Source organism: Mycteria americana, chromosome 6 (genome assembly GCF_035582795.1).
Source record: "Mycteria americana isolate JAX WOST 10 ecotype Jacksonville Zoo and Gardens chromosome 6, USCA_MyAme_1.0, whole genome shotgun sequence".
Classification (NCBI taxonomy): domain Eukaryota; kingdom Metazoa; phylum Chordata; class Aves; order Ciconiiformes; family Ciconiidae; genus Mycteria; species Mycteria americana.
The window spans coordinates 739,276-760,787 of record NC_134370.1 but is presented as its reverse complement, the minus strand read 5'-3'; the positions used below and the strand labels follow the sequence as shown (position 1 = coordinate 760,787).

At 56.4% G+C, this 21,512-nt stretch overlaps 1 protein-coding gene across 1 annotated transcript in view; it reads left to right on the top strand.

Annotated features, from left to right (window-relative positions):
- Nucleotides 1-20,535, top strand: part of PWWP2B (PWWP domain containing 2B) — a 67,594-nt gene extending 47,059 nt beyond the window's left edge. Inside the window, exon 3 of the mRNA XM_075504304.1 lies at nucleotides 19,983-20,535. The gene's annotated coding sequence lies outside the window, so the exon portion shown is untranslated. The remainder of the gene's footprint in view (nucleotides 1-19,982) is intronic.
- The last annotated feature ends 977 nt before the right edge of the window (nucleotides 20,536-21,512 follow it).

The window sequence follows — 21,512 nt, the reverse complement described above, 5'->3', positions numbered from 1 at the left end:
GGGCGGAGGGGCTGGAGGAGACGCGATTTCCCGGGGTGAGGGAGGGACGGAGGACGCCGTTTTGCAGCAGGAGGCCATTGCTCCGCAGCAGCGTTCCCCGGGGAAGCGCCAGCCCCCCTGCGCACACAGCAGCCACTGCGGCTGGCGTGCACCCCTCTCCCCAAACACCCGTCACGAGCCTGCCTATGATTAAGAAAGAGAAACTAGGGCAGGGCAAGCAGTTACTTCTTAGAAATGGTCTTTCTTCCAAAAAAACAGCCCCCATTCGTTCCCATATGCAGCAACTGAGTCTGTGTGACATGCAAAACCAGTTTTGGGGTGGTTTTTTCCCCTCAGATGCTTTAAATGTAGTGCGGCATTTCACCTCCCTCCAGACGCAACCTTAAATCACCCGCACGGAGGGGTTCAAGTCCTGCGCAGTTTGATGCTCCCTGTATTTTGAGAGCTACAACGTAAACGTTTGACAGCTGATGCCCGTACAAATCATTATCAGGCCTGGTCAACATTCTTCTTTCAAAACTTATTGTTCAAGCTCAGATCTCTGGCCTAAAAATGTTTTGCCCGAGGCTGTGCGCCGGGGCACCGCGCATGCCCTGCGCCCAGCTCTGCGAGGTCCCGGGCAGAGGATGGTGGCTGGAGGCCGGGGCTGAAGGCCAGACCCGAGGTAGCTGGAGCGCCTCGGGCTACTCGTCCCTGCCACCCGCCCCATCTGCTCCTCGGGGAATCGCTTGCTTGCGCGGGCTGTGTCGATGCCCCCACAGCGGCGGCGATGCCCGCCTGCCCCACGCCGTGCGGCGTGGAAGGGGCAGTGGGGCTTTGTGTCCATGGCGTCCCCAGGGAGCGGGGCCGTTTCCTACGGAGATGTGCAGAGTCCGGGCTTCCTGGGGAGGTGAGACATCCTCCCTGCAGCCAGACTCTTCACTTCAAAACTCACTCTTCAGAGACAAACCCGCCGCTCTCCCTCCCGCAGGATTTGTCACCTGCGTGTTGGGAACGACACCGTTAGTGACTCACAGCATCCAGGAAAGGCAGACGCTGGTGCCACCCCGCTGGCCCCGCTGCCACCGCCGGGCACGGCAGCAAGGCTAACCCGGCACGGCGCGGCGGGGGCACGACGCAGTCAGACAAGCCGTTGCCCTGCAGGGAGTTAAAATCAGGTTTGGGGAACACAGAAGGCTTTTTACTACACCTCTCCTTTTCTGGGCTGCAATGGCCTAATTCAGGGTACAAACATTACCGTGAGAAACACAGGCAAAAATCTTGCCGGACCAGCCCTGGGGAGCGCGGGGATTTTGCAGCAGGCAGCGACTGCTGGTCCAGGGTGAGCGGGGATGCGGAGCCAGCCCCCCGCTCCTCCTGGCCCCCTCGGCGGAGCGCTGGGACCCGGCTGCAGGGGCGGCTGCAGGGGCGCGCTGGGCGCGAGCGCGGGCGCAGGGGAGCCCGGCCCCTGCCCCTCTGCTGGGGTGACGGCACGGGGAGAGCCCCGAGCTCCCACGGCAGCAGAGATCAGCTGCAATGGCTGGGCGTGTGCTCATGTGTGTGCATGCGTGTGTGCATGCGTGTCCGCGTGTGTGTGCATGCGTGCACGCCTGTGTGCGTGCCTGTGTGTGTGCCTGTGTGTGCGCGTGTGCGCGTGCGCACGCGTGTGCAGACGTGTGCACACCCCTGTGGGTCTGCCGGTGGTGTTGCAGCAGCAGCAGCAGCGAGGCCAGAGGCCGTGGTCCCAGCTGCAGGTTCAGGGCGGGCTGTCACGGGGACGATGGCACCTGGGTTTGGTAAAACATCCTGATGGCAGAAAAGGAGCAAGGCGTGGGCTGCGGGACCCCCTGAAGTTGTGCCTCGGGGCACGCCTGATGCTGTTTGTGCCCCCATAAGGAAGCTGAGCACAAAGCACCGGTGCCTGAGAGAGCTGCGAGGTCTCGCCCGCCTCTGCAATTTAACGTTTCTGTGCTTGTTAGAGGAGCACTTCAAACAGAGGGTTGGGGAAGACCTCATTAATACAGTATATAACTGACGTCTATGGCACAGAAGCAGCTTGAAAATTTACTCAGAGAAAGCTGGCAGTGAAAAGGGCATTCAGAGCACTCGCCTATGCTTTACCATCGCCGGAGTCCTGAACTAATGCATAATAGCCCCTCTAAAAATACTGGCAGCATCTGACTGCCATCAGATGACTCCTTCGGCTGACTGGGAGGAGGGCGGTGGGGAAGCCTTCAGCTTCCAAAGACACGCACGGCTTTGTTTCCCAGGGCCAATGCCGTTTCGCTTTTGTTCGTCTGAGGGTATTTCTGAAGTGAGGGTAAGCTGCGGGGGGCACTGGGGGGACACGGAAACCTAAAGCTTGGCTGTGACTCTTCGCATGGCCAGTTTCTTCTTCCATGGATGGGAGCTCCCCGAGGCAGATGCTTGTTTGTCATAAATTTTGTGGTTATTTTGTGCGTGCGCGTGTGTGCGCGCGCGTGCGTGTGTGCTATACTTGTGATATTTAAATACCACATCCAGCTGGCAGAACTTCCCACACGCCATTGCAAACCCTCCTAATGAGCGCTAATGAAACGAGAGGAGACGGTTGGTTTGTTGGTGTAGGCTTTCTGGCTGGTGCTCAGAGCTCCGGGCAGGGACCGGGTGCTGCGGTATTTGGTGACAGATGCACTGTAAGTGCCACCGACAGCTTTTAGCTTCTGATGCCGATGGTCACTGAATGTCCCTGTGCCTCAACTGGCCCCTGCAAATTGGAAATGATATCGGGCGAGGGAGGGTGCGGGGCTCCATGCCCCTTCCGCTGCAGAGGAGATGCTAAAAAATGCTGGGTTCGAGCTTGCTGGGGATACTGTCCACAACAGGTGAGCTTAGAATAGGCTCCGCCGTAACAGAAAATGCGTGTCGCCGATGAGCGGACGTGCGGCAGCAGCTGAGCTCCGCGTGCCCCCGCTGCGGCGGGGTGCTGGGCGTGCTGCACACCAGGGGCCAGCGGCAACGTGAGTGGGGCTGCCAGCTGCCTCCCCAAACCTGGCTCGGGCCCCGTGCGTGGGAGGAGCAGCATCGCTCGGGATTGCTCGGAGACCCTCAAAGGCGGCTCCGTCGGTTGCTGGCAGGTGTTTCCCCCGGAGCAGGAGATCGAGGTTAGAAATTGCATCTGTGCAGGCACGACTGCAAGCATAAATGTCAGCTCTGGCAACTGCTTCCAGCACTGGGAATGCTTCTGGTGCCTAACGCAGCCCAGGTTCAAAGGCTATCATGGGAAAAATACTCCCACTGTAACAGGGATGAGCAAACTGTGCCTCTGCGGCAGTGAAGGAATTAACTGCATGGGCTTTCCCTAAGAAGACAAAACAAGCTTTGCTCTCCAGACTAATGCTCAACATGTGGTTGTTACTGCTCGCTCTCACTTAGACTCCTGCTCAGAAACCAGGTCCCAAAGGAAAAGCTTCCACCGGTGTCCGTGGAGGTGGGCGCTGGCCCTGCCCCGACGTCCCTGCTCCTGTCCCTGCGGCCGAGCAGGACACCGTTACGCTCCCGGCCCCGAAACTGTGTGACCTGACCGCAGTCGGCCGCATCAGTCAAGTGCTTGGCTGCTGCTCGGGGGGCTGCGGCAGAGGTGGAAAACACTTTGAACTCCTAAGCTCTCAAGAAGACCTCTGCTTCTGGCCGATGAGGAGCGATGGAGACGCGCAGCCGGGGCAGCACGGCCCCACGGCCCCGGCACAGCCAGCCCTCCGCGATCGCTCTGTTCCAGCTGCCCAGGCGTGGGTCTGCCACGCAGCCAGCAAAGGGCACAGCTGGGCAGGTCCCAGCCCGCGGGTGGGCATGGGGAGCGAGCCCCGCGCTGGGGACAAGGGGGTCTGGTGTCTGTGCCCGCAGGCTCCCCAGCGGCGTGGCACCAGAGGTCCCCAAGGCCCGGCCTGATGTCCTGCTGCCGTGTCCTGGAGACCCTGGCCGGGGGAGCGGGACACCGGGGAGCACGGTGCACGAGCAACCGCACGCTCGATGCGTGGGGCACATGCGTGACGCCGGCCGGGTCCCCCTTTCTGCACACAAGGTGCTTTATTTCCCAAAGCAGCAGAGCAGCAGCGGGAGCGTGGAGGGGGCCCTGAGCACCCACAGGGCACACGGGGACCCCGGCTCTCGGGGTCCGGGTCAAACAGCCGCCCCACGCCCCGCTTTCTACGCCCGTGCGGTGCGTTTGCTTTCCCCGCCAGCAAACCCGAAGCGATGGAGATCAGAGCAGCCGTGTGTGATGGCGAAGCACGGCTGGAGAGCTCGGACGTGGCTTACCCACCCGTACCGCTGCATAATAGCTGGCTTAAAATCTTTTTAATTTTCTCTGCAAATTCCGCAGTCACTCACAGAAATGCCTATTTTGAAATATACTGTGGGAACTTGGAAAAGGAAAGTGACTACCTTTTATTTACTTGTTTGCTTATTTATGGGTAAGGGTTTTTTGTCTCTTGGTTTTATCCCATGCCATAACCACCTTGTTTGTTGCCGGTTTCCATCAGGTGTTATATTTAGCCATGTGTATGTGATGGCCAAATATGCTGTGGTTTTTATTTTCAGTGGCAGCAACAACTATTTCTAAATATTGCAAATCTGCTGAGATGTATGAGAGTATTGAAAGCTTAGGGGGGAAATTGCAGATCTTGATTTTTACTAGATAGTTTCTGGGTATATCTTGCTTAAAGCACATTGATTTGCAACGAAAGTTTCCCTTGAAGCCTGAAATTAAATCTCAAATTTCTCAGCTGTTGGGAGCGCGATCTGACCAGCAGTGTTAGCGAAAGCACTGCAGTTCAAAGGACACAGTTTCAAAGGGCATGAAAAGAAAGATTTTTCTAGCAATAAAAGCCAGAGTAACCATCCCACTCAGCAGTGCAGGGAATGTGAGGCTGGAGTGTTTGCTTTCCTTACGATTCATTTCCTATAATGGTAGTATGTGTAAAGAAACGTAATGGGCACCTGGTCCCATATGCTACAAGCGTACGTGCTCGTCCCCCCATGCTCTCTTTAGCACCTGCGTGTTTGGACATGCTCAGCGTGGGAGCCTCGTAGTGCCAAGTTACGAATATATGTAAAATTTAAGAATGATCCAAAAATAATGGACAGTCTGTACTTTTGAGCCTTGAACCCGCTCACCCACACGTGACACCCTGGCTGTGTTGAAGAGTTTGTGGACGGTGCTTGCCCCGCGGTGGACCCTCCTGCCTGGGCAGCGACCTGGTTCCTGTGGCAGGAGCAGCTCGGGCAGCGTGGAGCGAGCCGTGGCCCGGAGCGCAGCCCCCCGTACCGCACGGCTGTGCCACCGCAGCCACCCATACTGCACGGCTGTGCCAGTGTGGCCCTCTGCACCGCACAGCTGTGCCAGCGCGGCCCTCCACACCGCATGGCTGTGCCACCGCGGCCGCCCATACCTCATGGCTGCGACAGCATGGCCCCCCATACCGCGCGGCTGTGCCAGCGCGGCCCCCCATGCCGCACGGCTGTGCCAGCGCGGCCGCTGGCCGCACGTCGCGACTGGCCGGTCCCGAGCCCTCAGCCTTGTCCAGCCTTGCTCCCAGGCTGCCCTGGTGCAGGCGCGCAGAGCCCAGTGGAGAGCAGCGATCTGGCCGAGGGATCGCCAAGGAGCTTCCTCACTGCTGCACCTCCCTCGGGGGCCCCTACTTTTTAGGCTTTTGCTTTCCTCCTGTTTGGTGCGGAGCGGCAGTCGAAGGTGCCGCAGTGCGCCCTGATCTCGAGGATCCCGGCAGAGGCCAGCTCTGGTCTCTGTTCGGGGGAGTCTCCCGGTCGGTTTTCTCCTTCCCGCTCCCCGGATCTCAGCTCTGCACCTTGGCACTGCTCCACTTGGGCGTGAGTTCGCCCCAAACTTCAACACCGTCGGCCTCACAATTTCAGTACAGGACCCACACTCGGAGCCCGCTCCAGGCGCCGCTGCTCTTGCTTGTGGTCAGAGCAGTCAGCGTGATTTGGGGTTTTTTGGGTGGTGTTTGGTTGTTGGTTTTTTTAGTGATACCTAAAGTACTTGTGCGGTCAAACACCCGTTGATGATCGATCCCAAGGGCAGGTTTTATTGTTGGGCTCTAAATGCAATATAGGCAGAGAACGTGCTTTGTGTCAGTGACGTCAGCGTGCCATTGCTCTGCCGAGGGGCAGTTACACCACGGTACCGCCACTGAAGAGGATTAAACAGAACAGAGGTGAATTTCTCATATGTCTGAATGTGTGTGATACTCCAGCTGTCACTGCGGAGATAAAATGAACAGAATTTTCCACCTGGCTGGTGGTCTTGACAATTATTTTTATTCACATATTCTGCATTAGATGTGGAAAATAGAAGTGTATTTTCTTTGTGGTCTATTGATTTCCAAGGACAAACCAATTGAATTAAATGATCGAAACAAGCTAAGAGAGTATAATGCATTTTTAAGTAGATTTTTTTAATAAGTCTTTCAAAGAGTCGCACTGGAGATCCATGTAATTTTCCAAGGCTTTGAGTTACTCTTCTTTCTCAGTTAAATGTAATGGTTAAAATCCAAGACTTTTTCTATGATCCAGTAATGATAATAATTAACAGCAGTATTTTTCAAGAGGCCAAGTACAAACGGAAAGGTCGGTACATTTAGAACCAACAGAAGAAATGTTCTTCTCGCAGAGCATTGTCTCTCTCTGGAATTCACTTATGCAGAAGATTTAAACAAATAGGTTGGCTAGAATAAAAAGAAAAACTTTGGCTGGATCACTTTGTGTCCATTTATAACATCTGCGGCTATGCGAGCCCTGGCCAATTATATCTGAGTAATCAAACGCCCGCGCCAGGACAGAGGAGGCTGCTCCGTCGCCCGGTTTGGGGCCGGTCCCTGGAGCACAGGGTGCCGCAGCCCGTTTGCGCCTCCACAGCCACCCCGCTGCTGGTTTGTGACAGGGGAATTCCTGCCAGGGAATGAAGGATTCCCAGGAGAACCTGGATATCGGTGCAAAATTTTCAGAAGCCCCCAGCCATACTGGAGCGAAACCTCACTGCCCCGGCAGCGCCGGCGCGTCAGCAGCTTGCTGGGCGCCCGGAGAAGTGCCGCTCCTCCCGAATGAAGTGGAGACTTCATCCACTTCACCCACCCTTACCTCTTCCTGTGCGTTTGGATGGGGATAACAGCGCAGTCGGGCGAGCGTTTCCTTCAGCCAGAACAAGCACATTTACCCAGGCTGCCTTCTGCAGCTTCCCCATTTTATCTTCATTGCTGGCCCCAGAGCTTGAGTGTTACCAGCTAGAAGGTGAGCTCAAATACTGAGAGTTGTAAGAGAAGGAAATAATAATAATAATAATGAACTATTAACAAAGCTAAGAGTCTGTTTGAAAATGCTGACAATCTTTTTCTTACTGCAAAGTGTAAAATAGAAGGTTTTGGTAATGAAACTGAATTGGAGCTCACTGAAAATCTTTTTCCTGTGAAAGATGAGGTTGGGGCTTTGAGGGAAAATGCAGTTTCGCTTAAATGAAAGCATGGGCAGCTCAGGCAGGGCATGGGAGCAGCACGGGCAGGGCATGGGAGCAGCACGGGCAGGGCATGGGAGCAGCACGGGCAGGACACGGGAGCAGCTCGGGCAGGGCATGGGAGCAGCTCGGGCAGGGCATGGGAGCAGCACGGGCAGGGCATGGGAGCAGCACGGGCAGGACACGGGAGCAGCTCGGGCAGGGCATGGGAGCAGCTCGGGCAGGGCATGGGAGCAGCACGGGCAGGACACGGGAGCAGCATGGGCAGGACACGGGAGCAGCTCGGGCAGGACACAGGAGCATCACGGGCAGGACACGGGAGCAGCACGGGCAGGACACAGGAGCAGCACGGGCAGGACACGGGAGCAGCACGGGCAGGACACAGGAGCAGCACGGGCAGGACACGGGAGCAGCATGGGCAGGACACGGGAGCAGCACGGGCAGGACACAGGAGCAGCACAGGCAGGACACAGGAGCAGCACAGGCAGGACACGGGAGCAGCATGGGCAGGACACAGGAGCAGCACGGGCAGGACACGGGAGCAGCTCGGGCAGGACACGGGAGCAGCACGGGCAGGACACGGGAGCAGCACGGGCAGGACACGGGAGCAGCTCGGGCAGGACACAGGAGCAGCACAGGCAGGACACGGGAGCAGCTCGGGCAGGACACAGGAGCAGCACGGGCAGGACACGGGAGCAGCATGGGCAGGACACGGGAGCAGCTCAGGCAGGACACGGGAGCAGCTCGGGCAGGACACGGGAGCAGCTCGGGCAGGGGAGCTGAGGCCCACGGGTCGACTCCTCGCTCGGGCAGCTCAGACTGCAGGCCCACTTGGAAAATGCAGCCGAGCCTTGGTGAAGGCATAGGTTAAAGGCCACGGAAAATAGTTGGGATGCCACTTTTGGATGTGAGCGAAATGAGAAAAAGGAAAAAAAAAACAGCTTGGTTATTTCTGGTCGCTCACCTCCGTGGTCTGTACCGGCTGGGAACTGCTGCGCTGCCGAGCGCATCCCGGAGCAGCCTCTGCACCCACCTGGGGGAACCATCCCCCTCCCCTCCGTCCCGCGCCTGCTCCTGTGCTGGGCACGCTTCTTGCCGCTTACTCGGGAAGGAGCTGGAGTCTAAATGGTACTTTCCCAGCGGAGGAAAAGATGGCGTATTATACTTTTAGTGAAGTCATTGGTTTTGTTACAAAAAAAGAATGCATTTGCTCTCGGTTTAGTCTGCAGTCCATCCTATTCCCTGTGCAGCTATAAAAATGTCTAACTTGTGTATAGGAAATTATAGCTTAGTATGTCCAAAACTCTGTGACACATCAACCACCTTTTGGGAAAGGAGGTTGAGGTGAAACCAAAGCAAATGTGCATTTCTGGCCCATGGTGCGGCTGCTGTTCTTCCGGTTAACCGGGTGTGGAACGGGACGTCGCAGAGGAGAGGAACGTGCTGGCTGCAGGGGTGCCCCGCAGCAGCAGTGCGGGGCGGCACTGCCGGCGCTGCTGGCAACGTACGGGCAAAGCCATCGCATCAAAGTGTTTCTGAGACTAAAGCAGAGATGTGAAGCTGCGGAAGTCCTTCAGTGAGCGTCCCTACCCCAAGCAACCGAGGTTGCTGCCTCTTTGCAGTGTCCCCGGCTGTCGTCGCTCGTTTTCTCCCGTTTTTCTCCAGGCGGCCTTGCCTTTCCCTCGGTGAGCGACGCTGATGCTCAGCCGAGGCTGGCCTGGTTGCTCCAACGACTTGAGGCGGTTCTGACGCTGGGGCGGGGGTTTGGAGCCGGGTGGGTGATCCTTCATGAACCGGCTTCCTATTTCCCCGGGAAATGCCTTCCCAGCAGCCAGTTAATTGTGGCAGGGCCCGCTCGGAGCGAGGCCCACGCAGCTGCAGGAGGGAGGGCTGTCCTCCTGCAGCTCCTGGGGACGCAGCGGGGGCTGCCGGGGACGGGGGACGGGGCCCCGGCGCGGCACGGCGCGGCGCGGGGCTGGCTGGGCCAGCGGGAGCGGGAGCGGGGGCTGCTGCGGGCCGGGGTCCGTGAGCCACCACCGCAGCCCAGCCCGCCACGGCCCCGCTGCGAGACGGGCACCGCTGCCCACGGATGGCAAAGCCAGAGCCGACGATTTCCAGGCTGCTCTTGGATTCATTTGGGGCTTTCTTTCCCTTTTTCTGCCTTTTGCCTGCTCAGCCCCCGCGCTTGCCCACGACCACCCTCCCACGGCCGGGGCAGAAGGGGCTGAAGACGAGGCGGCCTTGCAGGTCCCTGCACCTCATGAGACCCAGCAGGGACGGGCTGGTTGGCACAGCCTCCTCCCCTCAAAGGAGACACTCGCTTGAAAGACAGCAGTTTAGGAGGAGGGTGTTTGAAAGGGCATCTTACAACCCTGTCAGCTCTTGGGCTCTTGGGGTTTTTTAGCACCGTGGTGTTACTATGCAGTGTGATGGGTGAGAGACACCCAGGAGACACCTGGGGAAGTTCCAGCTCACGTACCGTTTGGAGAAATTTTGGTAAATAAAAGGGAGGCTTGGGAATTCAGCAACCTCCCCGGCGTGGCTGGCGGCCAGCTCAGCCCTGCCCTGACTACCAGGCTAAATAAACAGGACTGAACGCATTCAGCCACCCGGACGCCCGACTCCTTACACCTGGGTGACATCCCAAACATTGCCTGGCACTGCAATCGCTGCGGATTAGGGTGACTGTCATGAAACTTCCGAAATTAAACACCCCGTGGGCTTCAAGCGGTGAAACGCTCCCTGTGCCTCCAGCCAGGAGCTCTGCCCTGCGCTGCCGGGGCTCAGCGACTGCGGAGGGGACGGAGCGTGGAAGTCCCTGGCAGGGCTCCCGGTGCTGCTGCTGCCTCTGCCCCATCGCACCCACGGACCCTGCACCCAGCGCCTGGCCCCGAGCCCGCTGCCACCCACCCTCAGCAAAAGCCTGGGGCTGCTGAGATTCATTTCAGGCCTTCAGATTTATGCTGGGAGTGTCCCGCGATGTTTCCAATTTGCAGGATTTCTTGTGTAATTATTTTCTTAGCCACCCCTCACTGTTAACACTTTTTCTTATGAGTCACTAAATAATGTGTAATTTATACAGCTGTATTTTGTGTTTGGAATAAGCACTCAGCTTAGCAAGCGTTGCAAAGAAAGTTTAGGATTTTTGTAGAAATCGGTCTCAAAGCCCATTAAAAGCAACAGAGATGATACTGCTGTAAAATAAGCAGAAATGAATGTCACCTTTTTGTAATTAACTACACAGTGCTATGCACGTGAACCTCCTGTTTTGGAAACGTTTTCATTCTCTATTAGATGCAGCGTGACTGTCCTGTAAGCATCGTCCCCTTGTCCTCCTGCATCTCAGATTCTTAGCAACTCCAGCGTCCACTGAAGTGGCACCGCTGGCAGGGTGCGGTTAAACCAAAACGGCCGGGCATGCCAACAGACAGCTCGGTCATTTCCAGCAGACGGTGGCAGCGTCTCCGAACTCGCAGCGTTTTGGACCACCCTGCCAACAGCACCTTTGTACCCACTGACTTAACTTAGGCGGCCTTAATTTAATATTTGAAAATTGACATCATAAAAGAAGAGGTAAATTTTATGTCCTCACGCCTCTGGCTGGGCTTAATGGTGCCGCCATCAACTGCTGTGCAGTAGATGAATTAGTCTGGAAATTCACTGCCGTGCCTCGGGCATGCCGCTGCAAGAACCGACGGCCGTCCCCACGGTGGGTGGCTGTTGGCCAGCGCTCCGTCATGCCGGCGGCAGCGGTGGGGACCGTGCGCCTGCCCCGGGGTGGTAACGCTGGGAGAGCCCGGGGCTGTGCAGGGGTGGGAGGAGGAGAGGCAGCGGCCGGTGCCGAGGACAAAGGTGGAAACAAGCAGCGGGCACGGGGAACGCGGCTCTTGGGAACAGTCAGGCGTGCTGTACAGTCAGCGTTCACGCTGTGCTGAGGACCGCAGATCTCTCTTGGGGCGTGCATGGCCACCTCCCCCCATAAAAGCCGGCAGCCACGGGGGCTGACTGGGCGGTCCTGGAGGGCGCGGGTCCCAAGGAGAAGTCCAGTTTAAAACTCCGGTTTAAATCTATGGCTATCGCAGGCATTTGTGCAAGGCTAAAATGTGTCCCAGCAGCTTTCAGACCATGGCAGCCCCGAAGTCATTAACCACGGCTCCAAGGACCCTGCAACCTGCCAAAACACGTCCCAAGGGCAAAACTGCAGCTGGAGGAAGGGCTGGAGGCTGCAGCCTGGCAGGCAGGGATGCCAGGTCTCGCCGGCTGACGAAGCATTGGTGCCACAGCTTTTCCCCAGCCAGCGGCTGGCACGTCCGCGCCCGCTCCGCAGAGCAGCCTCTGCCCGGCGAGGTCCCCGGCGGCGCGGGGCCGGGGCAGGGGACGGCCATCCCCGGGGGGCCGCAGCCCTGCGCCTGCCAGTGCCCCAGCGCCCTGGGGCTGTCTCGCCAGCAGGCCAGCTTTTGAAGCAGCAGTAGCTTTTAAAATGGATTGGATAAAATCCAAGGGTATAAAGCACTGCAGAAAACTGTGGAAAATGGGCTCGTTCTGACCTCTAGAAAATGGAACCAGATTTGATGTTTTTTACTGCTTTGTGCCATGGCCAGCTGGGGAAGGAGCAACCGTAGAGCTGCTCCAGCATCCTCCTTGGCTCCTCTGCGGGGTTCATGCAGTAATGAGTCGCTTGGCCTCACTTCTGTCGTCGCATAGGTCCCAGGGCTTTTTTTTGTCTTTCCTGTGGCTGTGATGAGAGCTTTAGTTGGTGCTAAAATTCAGGTTTTGGACTACATCTGGAATCTTCTGGCAGTCCCTGAAGTCACAGTATATTTAGGGAAAATTTGTTGGATAATTGTGAAAAGACCCAACAACAAGTAGCTGGACTACTATGTCCATAGCAAGAGGCAGATGTTTGTTAGCAGGGAAATAGTCTTATACAGATCTACTATTTACACTTTTTTAATCATTTATTATATAATTAAGTTGCGGTTTCCACTGGAGACTCATCTGGCCAACACTTTGCTCTGCGCTGCAGGCTAGCTTTTGTGTACAACGATGGGTTCCTGGGGGTCTAAACTTGGATTTCTTTGGAGTTAGAGAGTCCAAAAAATGTTCATGGGCCACGTAGAAACTGCAGGACTGACTCAGTGCTCAGGAGATTTAATCTAAGGGTTGGCTTTGCACTCTTCACGAGTACTTTTGCTTCTTCCTGGCTTCCTTCCTCCTCTTCCAATCAATAATGTAAAATATTTTGAACAAGGAAAAGATGTTCCACTTCACCTCATCTCATTGATGTTCTCGTTTATAGGTACAGAGAACAAGACGACTACATTGAAGGGTCCCAAAGCTCCATTTCTTTGCAATAAAAATAGATTTTAGGGGACTCACTCTTTAAAGTTGTTTTTCATAGCTATAAAAAGAATATGGAAATGTTTCCCTTTGGTATGTCTACATCCTTCCCACTAAATAAGTGATTTCCTTTTCTCGTTGCTGATTAGGAAGTTCTCCTCTGGAGGTTCAGCTTTGAAGTCTCAGGAAAAGAAAAATCAAATTAGCAAATCTGCAGGAAAGAATTAGCACAGCCCTGTTCCCTGGGCCTGAAATTCAGGGATTAACCCTCCGACTTGATTCAAGCTGGCTTCAAGTGGGCTAAGAAAATGGGAAAGCAGTCGGCTTATTCTCAGTCAGAACCGCATTCCCTGCCCGGAGCTCCTGACGAGCAGAACAAACCGGGCGATGGGGACGGACGCTGCAGGCAGCATTTTCGGAAGCCTGGACAGCATCACACGCCGCTACCGCTGCTGCCGGACAGGCACGGGGCATCCCGCCATCCCCCGCAGCTGGCCTCGACCCCGCACCCCGGGCCCCGTACACGGGGTACCCCGGGGAGCCGCTGCCGGGGCGGTGCCATGCCGTGCCACACCACACCGTGCCATGCCGTGGAATGCCGTGCCGTGCCATGCCGTGCCATGCCGTGCCGTGCCGTGCCATGCTGTGCCATGGGGCTGCCCGGGGCTGCCCTCCCCACGGCCCCCCGCTCAGCAGACCCCGCGCTGCTGTGGCAGCTGGCCCCAGCTGGGCCTCTTCGATGCAAAACGGTGGATAAAATAAAACCCCTGATCTCCAAGAGTCTCAGGGCACAGAAGCTGAGGAAAACCCCTGGCGGAGACGTATTTGCTGTGTATTCCTTCTCCCTGGAAAACTCAGCTGGATTAGTTCTACTTAACGCGTTTAGGGTCGTTCAAAGTTAATGTGACACAGAGCTGTGCGCTATATGTTTTACTTTCTGAATAAATACCTTTGTTCCTGCTAGTCTGGCCAAAGAGTGCCCCAGGCATCCTCCGCTAGTCCCTGCCGAAGGCAGGTTAAAGCCCTTCCGCTCCCGTGAGTCACGCAGCAGCAATCCTCTGCAGGCTGGGGCAGGACATCGCTCTCTGCTCCCATCCAGTTTTTAGGGCAGAAACAAAATTCCCACTCAGCATTTTTGTAAAACCAGAAACACTCGACAGCCGAGACCCTGGCTGGTGCCCAGCAGCGGCCGCAGCGCCCGCATCCCCATCCCTGTCCCCAGCCACCCACGGGGACCAGGTCCCTGTCCCCGTCCCCATCCCACGGCAGGGACAGCGGGAACCCGCCAGCCTTCCCGAGCCCAGGCAAGGGCAACGCGTTCAAGGTCTATGTCTGAGCGCGATTTTTCCATTTCCTTTCGTTAAGCAAAACCTCTGCCTGTTTATCTGAGCTATAAATAGTTTCCTCCGTGTCTGCGTTTGCTCTTGCTGCGGTCAATAACACGCGGTGTTGGGGTTTGGGGATGGCGTTTTTAAACCTGATTATTTTTTTGCCTATCGCTAGTGTCAGAACGGAGTGCAAAAACAGATTAAACAAGGAGAGATTAAAGTGAGAGACGTATAAATGGGTCTAAAAATAAACCCTGGGCTCCTTAAGCCAACACGGGTCTGTTGCACACAGTGCAGCTCAGTGCCTTTAAGTAATGAGTCCCTTGATTTCTGTTGGTGATAGAGGAACATGCATGAATCCTCTGATGAAAGCAGAGTTCAGCTCTGTGTGTGTGCACAGGGCTGGGGAAGGGGGTGAACAAGCCGTTTCAGTGGCTTTTACCAGTTCTGACTGAGCTCGTTTCCAGGCCGCTCACAGAGCACAGGACATTTATGAGGACTATCTCTGAATTCAGTTGCACTAACTTTATTTATTTATTGAAACCACCAGTAACACACACAGAGAGAAACATGGATTTTTACCATCTGGGCGCACATTTTCCCAGCACCAGTCCCGCGCTCGAGCAGTGCCGGCCCTGCGCGCAGCCAGGAGCTCGTGGGAGGCGAGCAGCCCTCGCGAGCGGAGCCAAAATCCACGGCCAAACGCGGAGCGACGCCGTGCTCAGAAACCGCTTTACTGCGGAGCCCGCTCCGCCCCCGGCGCGGGCTGGGGCTGGTGCAGGCAGAGCCGTCAGGCTGCGGCGTGGGGCCTCACCGGAGCCGCCAGCTCCCCGTGCTTTTCCAGCGATGGCTGCCTCGGCCCCCCACCCCTCGTCTGAGCTAGGCGGCCAGTGAATCAGTGGCGGACACCGACTCGGCCACCCGTTTGGCAGCAGTCCGTCTCGGCTGGAGCAGGGAGAAGCTGCCCCCGCAATGCCGCGTATAACCTTGGGCCCCAGACCATTTTGGAGACCTTGTTAACACCGCTCCGGGGCAGCCCGGCGGGGCGGCCCTTTGGTCAGAAGGTGCGGGGTGACAACCGAGGTGGGGATCGTGAACAGCAGCTGAGCAAAAGGTGGGGTGGGCTCCCCGCTTTCCTCCCTACCCGAAGCACGCTTCTTCTCTTGATAGAGAGCAAAAGGGCTTATACCTTTGCCTTTGCTTGTTTCCCCCTCTTGGTGTGCGAAAGTGCCCCCAAAAAACCTGGAAAAGTGCAAAGCGCGTGAGTGCGCTATCCATAAAGCTGCCACGCGCAGTATCCCCCCTGCACGGCGCAGGCGCGCGGGGAGGCGTGCAGACGTCCGGGGAAGTGCCGGGGCCCCGGGCGGGCGCTGGGCGAGCTCCCGGGCGCACGGAGGGCAGGGGCAGAACTGCCACCTTTGCCACGACGATTTTAACCTGGTGTTTGTTTCCTAAATAGCACCCGGTCTTTGCCACGGTGACACAAAGCCTGGTTCCTTCAGAGCCGGGTGCTGCACGGCTGTCGGGCAGCGTCTTGCGCTGCAGCCTCCCGCAGCCGCCGGCGTTCCCGGAGGCCTCCGCAGGGCAGGGAGCCGCGCGCCCGCCTGGGACGTGCTGGCCCGTGGGCTGCGGGGCTCGCTGGGCACCCGGGCACCCGGGCTTAGGGGCGGCACTGGCCACTGGCTGTTCTGCACTGCACAGTTCAAAACCGTTTTTAACCCCCTCTCACGCGAGAGACGTAAGAGTGGTGCAAAACCCCTATGAGCAGAGAGTTTGGGAGCTGGCGCCCGTAAGAAATCCGGGTGTCGTGGCTTTCATGGTTTCCGACCTGCGTTTTCTGCCTTCTGGCCGGCGAGGCCGGGGCTGAGGCAGGACCTGGTGCTGGGGCTTCCAGCGCCGGTGCCCTGCCCTGCAGGAGCGGCTCCAGCCCGGGGACGCTGGCTGCGGGTGGCACAGCGGGAGAGCACGCTCCGCTCCACGGGCCGCCTGCGCTTGCCTCTGAGCGCCTGGAAGGGCTGGGACCGCGCGGACACCGTCGCAAAGACGCAGCCGCCGCGGGGTCATTGTGCAAGACCTGGCCGGGGAGGAAACGGAAAATCACAGATCAGGGAAGAGGAGAGCTGATTTCTGAGCGGGGTGGTCATGCCTGAATAACGCAGAGGAATTTTCGCCGATGCTCTGCTGCTTCTGCAGCCCGGCAGGGCGGGGGGAGCGGCGCAGACAGGCCCGGCGTGCCGTAATTAGAGTGTGTGTAATTTCCTATCAGGGGCATTAGCAATACGTAAGGTGTGGAGTAATGGAAAATGTGGAAAGCTGGCACACTGGCTTGAAAACTAGCTAAACAAGAAATAACCTTGTGCTTCTGTAGGTGTATAATTGAGAAGTGTCAATTATATATGGTTGGTGCATGAGAGGATTACTGCGCTACAGAAAAGACTTCTTTGTCTGGAAAAATTACTAGTTGATAATGGAGATATTCCCCTCCCCTCTCTGTTGTGTAAACAGTATTGGTATATTTGCATTGCCTTCTCTCCTGTGAAAACAGAAATGCATTTGCTCGGCATGTGTGTCCCCGCGCTGCCAGGACTTTAACTGCTTCGCTGCTGGCACCTCGCTGCTGGCACCTCGCTGCTGCTGCCGCTTCTGGAAGCCAAAAACTCTTTGCAGATGCCAGTAGCAGAAGGAAGGAGAACACCAAAGAGCCCACGTATTCCTGTATGTTTCATTTAACATGCGCCATCAAACACTTGGCATTAGTTACCACGAAAAGCTTTCAATTCCCACTTTTATTTACAAAAAAGAGATGATTCGTTTGGCTATAGGCTTTGCATACATTTTTCACAAATAAAGGTTATTGGTATTTATTGACATTCAGGGGTTTCTTCAGGGACAAAATGTGTGACATTTGGGGAAATGAAGACTTTTAAGTGTAGTGAGTCCTAGGGAAACTAAGAAAGTATTTCCGGAATGAATTTCAGGTTGCTAAACCTAAGCCAGCACCTATCACTTGACTTGTTGCCCTTTGCTACAAGCTTTCCCGCAAATTAGAAACGGTGGTCAGAAATCCTCTGAACGGCAGAACACCCAAGGGACGATACGCCGTACCTCTGGTAGCAGCTGCCAGCTCGGGTGAGTGGCCTAAAAGGGGAATTGCAGATTTTTGTAACATAAATCGTGTCTGACTTGTAAAACCTAACTCTGTGTAAGCTGTGAGCTAAAAGAGTGAGCTATTTTCCCCAACTCTAATCTGAAACCCTTGCAGCATTCTCCACGGTGTCTGTTTTTGCCTTGTAGATGGATTGACTTGGCTTTACGCTGTCTGTTGTTTATACGCTGTTGGGGTGATGCAACATATTACTTTAAGGAAAAAGCCAAGAGACGACCGGGTATTAATTCCTATTAAAAGCAAAATAAGCCTCCCCCTCTGTCCCCCAAAATGACAGCCCTTTATTTACTGAATTTTCAGCGACTTGGTGGTGGACAGTGCTGGTGCAGCTCCGGGGGCTGCTGCCTGCCTGCTGCCTGCCCGCTGCCTGCCCACTGCCTCCCTGCTGCCTGCCCGCTGCCTGCCCACTGCCTGCCCACTGCCTGCCTGCTGCCTCCCCGCTGCCTGCCCACTGCCTGCCCACTGCCTCCGTGCTGCCTCCCCGCTGCCTGCCTACTGCCTGCCCACTGCCTGCCCGCTGCCTGCCTGCTGCCTCCCCGCTGCCTGCCCGCTGCCTCCCTGCTGCCTGCCCGCTGCCTGCCCACTGCCTCCCTGCTGCCTGCCCGCTGCCTGCCCACTGCCTGCCCACTGCCTGCCCGCTGCCTCCCCGCTGCCTGCCCGCTGCCTGCCCCCTGCCTCCCCGCTGCCTGCCCGCTGCCTTCGCCCGGGCTCGGCTGCAGCTCGGGGCGTTTTGCTCCCGGCTGGCAGAGCCATGATGGTGCAGGCAGAGCCATGATGGTGCAGGCAGAGCCAGGCTCCTCAGAGAGTTTCTGCTCCCGGCCTTGCCGGCAGGCGCGCGCCGTGGGAGCGCCCTGCGGTGCGCTACGGGGCCGCTGCTGGCAGGCAGCGCTGGCAGCGAGATCATTTGCCGCAGCGCTTCTGCGAGCGGGGTGACTGCAGCAGGGGGTGGTGGCGGTTCAAAGCGGCCCTCAGGGCAATTAGGGAAAGTCCTCCCCAAATCCGAGGCTTTTACGAGACCTTTTGCTCTGAACTTGGGTAAGCCGGGGCAGCTGAGGGCAGGGAGGCTGGGAGGGACGATGCTACGGCGGTGATTACCCTGCGGCGCGGGGCCGGGGGTTGTTATTCGTGAGCAGGCGGACTTCGCTGGCTTGCATTAGCAGGGAGGATCAGACCACCCCCCCGCAGGGACCCCCATCCCTCTCCTGAGCGGAAGGAGCGACCCATGGGCGCATACCCCGACTTCGGCGACCGTGTGGACTGCAGCGCTGGCGGGAGCTCCCTGGGAAGAAGCAAGGCTGCGGAAAGTGCTGCTCGTCCGTGTGTCAGGGCTTGTCTCACCAGAAAAACATCCCTAAAACTTGCACCTCTCTACTCGTGGCGTCATGCTGGCCAGGTCTCTGGCAGAGGCGGGGTGAGATGCTCTGGAGACGCGGAGTCTCAGGGCTGCCCCGGGCACCGTCCCAGCCGCCCCGGGGACCGTCCCGTGCCCCAGGACGCGGCTGTACCTGATGGTGTAGAAGGAGAGAAAAGGAGGTAGAAAGCAAGCGTCACGGGACCCTGCAGGGACAGACCCCCTTAGGGGGCTGCTGCTCGCCCCAAGTGACGGCCGTTCACTGAGCCCCATGGGAACGTTCTCCGCGCTCAGATTTTCCATTCTAGCACGTTTTTATATGAGTCTGTCTTTCCACATCAGATAACAGCTCAATAACAAAACCTAATTAGAAGTAGACTATGAGTTCTCTTGTTTAAATAGGTAGGAATAAAATACTCCTCAAATTCTTTCTCCTCCGCTGCGTGTCGTGAAGGATTAGATCAAGCGTTGCCACATGCGAGGTGGCCGGGTTTCCTCCCTGGAGAAGTCTCTGGTGGCTGTTGCCCTCGGCCTGTACCTTGGGCCGTCTAACGCTCACCTGCGAGGGCATTTGGTCCCGCACGGCAGCATCGTGGCCACACGGTAACAGCCCCACAGACACCTTCACCTGCGAGTGGTGTATTTTAAGTTCATTACTCTAATTTGGATCTCGATGCCTGGTCTGGGGTGACTCTCTGACTCACATTGTCTGGGGACACCTTGAGTTTTTCTTTAATAATTGAATGTATACCTTCAGATTTCCCAAATTTCTGCTCACAACCAACCAGGTTTTCTCAGATACCCTCTACTTCAAAGTGTGGATTATCTCTGGCGTTGCTCCCTGTGTAGCCACAGAGCAGATTAAATCACTCTGAACGCCACAACTTTCCGTAAAGCACGCTGAGTCAGAACGGCAGTGTCACGTTTCCGCACGGCAAAGTAACACACGCCAGGCTTTTGTGCCAGGGGTATTATTAGTGACGTGTCATGATCTGGAATTAAGCCTTTGAACGTGACTGCCTGGGGCTGCTGGGCATCGGGAGCGGCGGCCGGCATCCCCGAGCACCGGGGCCACCTGCTCAAATGCTGCGGGGCTCGGCGGGCACCGGGGCCTCCCCCGATTCCTGATGTCCCTGTTGCTGACGGGGAATTTAAAGTGATGTACGTTTGCAAAATGCTTACTCTTTAGTTTCAACATTTGTGATGCATCTTTCTTTAAAACTTTATATTCAATCAAGCTAACTCTGAATGTTACCTTTTGTTACCTTTTCTCTGATTTAATTTAATCCCAGCGTTTATGCTTGTGTTTTGCAGTGATCTTAAACGCAGTAAAAAGGCTGGGCGAGTGCAATGCCTGGAGGAAACGTGCAACGTCCGGCAGCAGGAGCCGCGTCTCTGCCCTGCCAGAGCACCCCGGCAGCGTCCCAGCCGGGGCCACGGACAGTGCCTTGGGACAGATGAGAAGTCTCAGGTTTTTCTGCTAGCTAAAACCAGATAGAGATTAACATCATCTTCAGGGAGAGAAAAAAAAAAAGGAGTTCCATAGGTCGTATGTGTAATTCAGGGATAAAGTTTCAAAGTCTGGATTTAGAAATGCGAGCCAAAGGCTCTGGGAGTGTAATCTGTTGCTGAAACCATGCCGGTGACTAACTAAAACAGTCTGCCCCAAAAATGTAAAAGTCATGAATCATTCCTGAAAGTCAGAAAATGTTTCCCAACTTTCACGGCTTCAGATAAACTCTCAGCATCCTGTTTGCTGCCAGCCTTTGTTCTAGGGCGTTGACTTACTCATCCATTAGGGAGGTTTACCCCGAAAGCATGTAGGCTTGAAACTTCTCTTGGAAAAAACTGAATAAAGAGAGACACAATTTTGACCAAAAGGTATGCGTATACGCGTATTGATGCTTCTCTGTCGTTCGTCTGTGAGAAGGAGGAATCTCTCTATTCACTTATTTCCCAGGGCCCCAGTGCCCGGCTGCGTGTGGTCGTACGGTGCCGGTGCAGAGCAGCAGATACGCGCTGGACGCCGTCACGCCTGAACCCCGCGCGGCCGTGCCCCGAGCGGGACGCGCGGTGCCGCTGGCGGCGCGGGCGGCGCAGGCGGGAGGGGGCCGGCCCCTGCTGCCGGAGGGGACTCGTCCGGGGAGCCCTGCTTGCTCCCTGCGGCTCGGGCCGGAGCCGCGGCTGCCTTGGGGTGCTCCACAGCCGCCGGGCGCGCCGGGGGCTCTCCCCAGCCCCGCACTCGGCGAGTCGGCCAGGAGGCCGAATGGTGGTCTGGGAGGAAGAGAACACCTGGGGGGACTGCCTTTCCATCAGCGCACGTCCTGCGCATGAAGGACGTTTTGTGAAACACTGACAGAGAGCACACACTGCACAATAGTAGCAGACGTTATTTTAAAAAAAAAAAGGGTTGTGTGTTTATGCATATATATATTTACACATATATAGCTTGCTGTGGTTTTACAGAGAAATATAATATGAGAGTTTCTGGCCATGGTTAGTTTGCAGTTTTAAATATACCTATTCAGAGACTTGAGGAAATAACTTATGGCTAATTTGATGGCAGCAGAATGGGACTTCAGTTTTCCGTATGACTTCTAGTAGTCAGGCATTGCTCAGTGGATCTTTTCTTCCTCCAGCAATGGCCCACCGCAATGATTCAGACCCGGGAAAGAGAAATCGCTAGTGGGAACTTCTGCACCAACCCCATTTCTCTCCCCTTCCCACGGCAACGGTCTGCAGCATCAAATAACCCTTAAAGCGAAGGCACCACCTCTTGTGTTGGTTTTTAGTATTTTCTTTCTTGTACAGGTCCCTAGAAGTTCGCCACTGCAGTCAAGTGAA